Source organism: Fukomys damarensis, unplaced genomic scaffold (genome assembly GCF_012274545.1).
Source record: "Fukomys damarensis isolate Sample0158 unplaced genomic scaffold, DMR_v1.0_HiC HiC_scaffold_30, whole genome shotgun sequence".
Classification (NCBI taxonomy): Eukaryota; Metazoa; Chordata; class Mammalia; order Rodentia; family Bathyergidae; genus Fukomys; species Fukomys damarensis.
In genome coordinates, this window is record NW_022900942.1 from 59229060 (window position 1) to 59231300 (window position 2241).

The following is a 2241-nucleotide window of genomic DNA, read 5'->3' on the forward strand; positions in this document are numbered from 1 at the left end:
TCCGTGTTTTTTTTTTTTTTTTTTTTTTTTTTTTTTTTTTTTTTTTTTTTTTTTTTTTTTTTTTTTTTTTTTTGGTACCGGGGATCAAACTCAGGACTTCTTGCTTACGAAGCAGTCGCAGCAACACTGAACTAAACCCCTGGCCCCTCGTCCTCCGTACTCCTAAGAATCGACATCCTCACAGGCTGGATCTGGCCAACACTCCATGTTTGTTGAACCTTAGTGGTTTTTTAAATAAACGTGATGTTGAATTTGTGCTCTGGTTCAATTCTCAGCACCAAAGAAAGAAGAACAGAAAGAAGAAAAAAAGGAAGGGAGGAAGGAAGTTTTCACTGTAAGTACAGATGAATATTTTCCAAAATCTACGACCCAAAGCAGTGTGAGCAGCTGTCCGGTGAGCGCCAGCCCCTGCGCCTTGGCGCCTCGGTGACTCCACGCGAGCAGGAGAGCACTGCACACAGCCGCGCCCCGGGCCCTGACCTGCCGGCCGGCCTCTGGTGCGCTTCTGTCTGCCCCCTCTTGGGGCCCGCGGTGGTGAGACTCCAGCGCCACACGCCTGGCGTTTGTGATTTTCCGGAGGGCCGGGTGTACTTACCCAGCTCCCCTGTGTGAGGCGGGGGCTTGTGACTCAGGTGCAGCTTCCCGGCTCTCTCAGACCAGCCCACGCCAACCTGGTCCAGGCCCTCCCTCCCGGAGCTTCCCCAGGGCTGCTGCAGTCGGCTGTCCCTGGTCCCCCGAGCACCTGGGGGACAGGGAAAGTTTTGGGCCCTGGGTAAAACGAACCGCACGGAAATCCCCATCCCTCCGAAGCCACAGCCTGAATTTCCCAGCGTGGAAACTGTATTGAACACTGAACTCGTTAATGCCTTCCATAAATTCCCGTGCACCTCGGTCAGCTTTAGCCACGAGCTCTGAGGATCCAGTCCTTCCTTCCCCGGCTCCTGCTCCTCTTGCAGGGAGCTGCCCTCGGGCTTGTGGTCACCTGTGCCCCCTTCTCCTATTTCAAAACACACCCGCCCTTTGCCCCCGTGTCGCAAAGCTCTGTTCTCAGCGATGTATTCAAATAAGCAACAGAACAGTGAACACATCTTGCTGTTTATCCCCTCCAGTTGCCATTAAAGCTCGACAAATAATAGGATTTCAGGTAACAGGATAAGGACAGAGTTTGGCCTTAGGAGCCGGCAGAGTTCGGTCCTGAAACTGCCTGTTTCTCCGCGGTTGCAGGTCAAAGCCAGCCTTTGAAAAGCCCGCTGATTCCCCACAAAAAGCCGAGCCTCACAGACAGTCACAGCCACGGCCACCAGACCCCTGTCCCCCGCGTTTACCAAGCGCTCGCACGCGTGCCCAAGAGGAGGCCTTGAGTCCAAGCCGCAAGTGCCTTTGGCGCCACACCTGTAAGCTGTTCGCCTGCTTTGAGGCAAGCTTTGCAAATATAGGGAAACGGCAGTTTGCGTTTGGAAGTTCGCTCTCCCTGGGCCGGGCCCTTCTCTCTCCCATGGCCTGCAGAGGGGCAACTGTGTCCGCCTGCAAAGAAACCTGGCGGCCAGGAGGTGGGGAGCTGCGCTGCCTGCAGAGCAGACCTTAAGACTCCTCTGTCCTGGCGGAAATGAAGGAGGCAGACGCACAATCCTGCTCCACCATGTAGGGTGGGAGGAGAGGGACGGCGCAGGGAGGCTCTGTGCACCCAGAAAACGCGGACCTCGGCAGGCATCGCCCGCGTCTCAAACCCACCCGGGGAGGCTGCAGCAGGACCCAGACGTCCTCCCGGAGCACAGCAGCCTGAGGTGTGGCCGCCGGCCCTCCAGGTGCTGGCGCAGCCCTGCTTTCTCGTTCCCAGCCGGGCGCCAGCGGGGAGTGGGAGGAGAGAGCGGAGAGGCAGGTCAATCAGATACGGACGCACACGGCCCAGGTGTGAGGCCAGAGGCCAGGCTGGCTCGGCTTGAAAGGAAGGTGGCAGCTTTTGTTTGTCTAGAAAGAGGGGCGAGGGAGGGCAGCACACCCGGGATGCCTGCTCCTTTCTTCGTTTTATTAAAGCTAAAACTCATCTCCCCGGGCTCCGGAGAAAGGCGGCGTTCAAGCGCCTCACAGCCACGACAAATCCTAGCCCTGCCGATCAAAAGCTCAGCTTCCCGGAGTGCCCGATGCCCTGGCTGGGATCCGAAGCAGCCCCCAGAGGCTCACAGTGACAGCGTGGGCTGAGGTGGGGCGTTGGGAAGGTGAGCCGCAAGGGCTCCGACATCC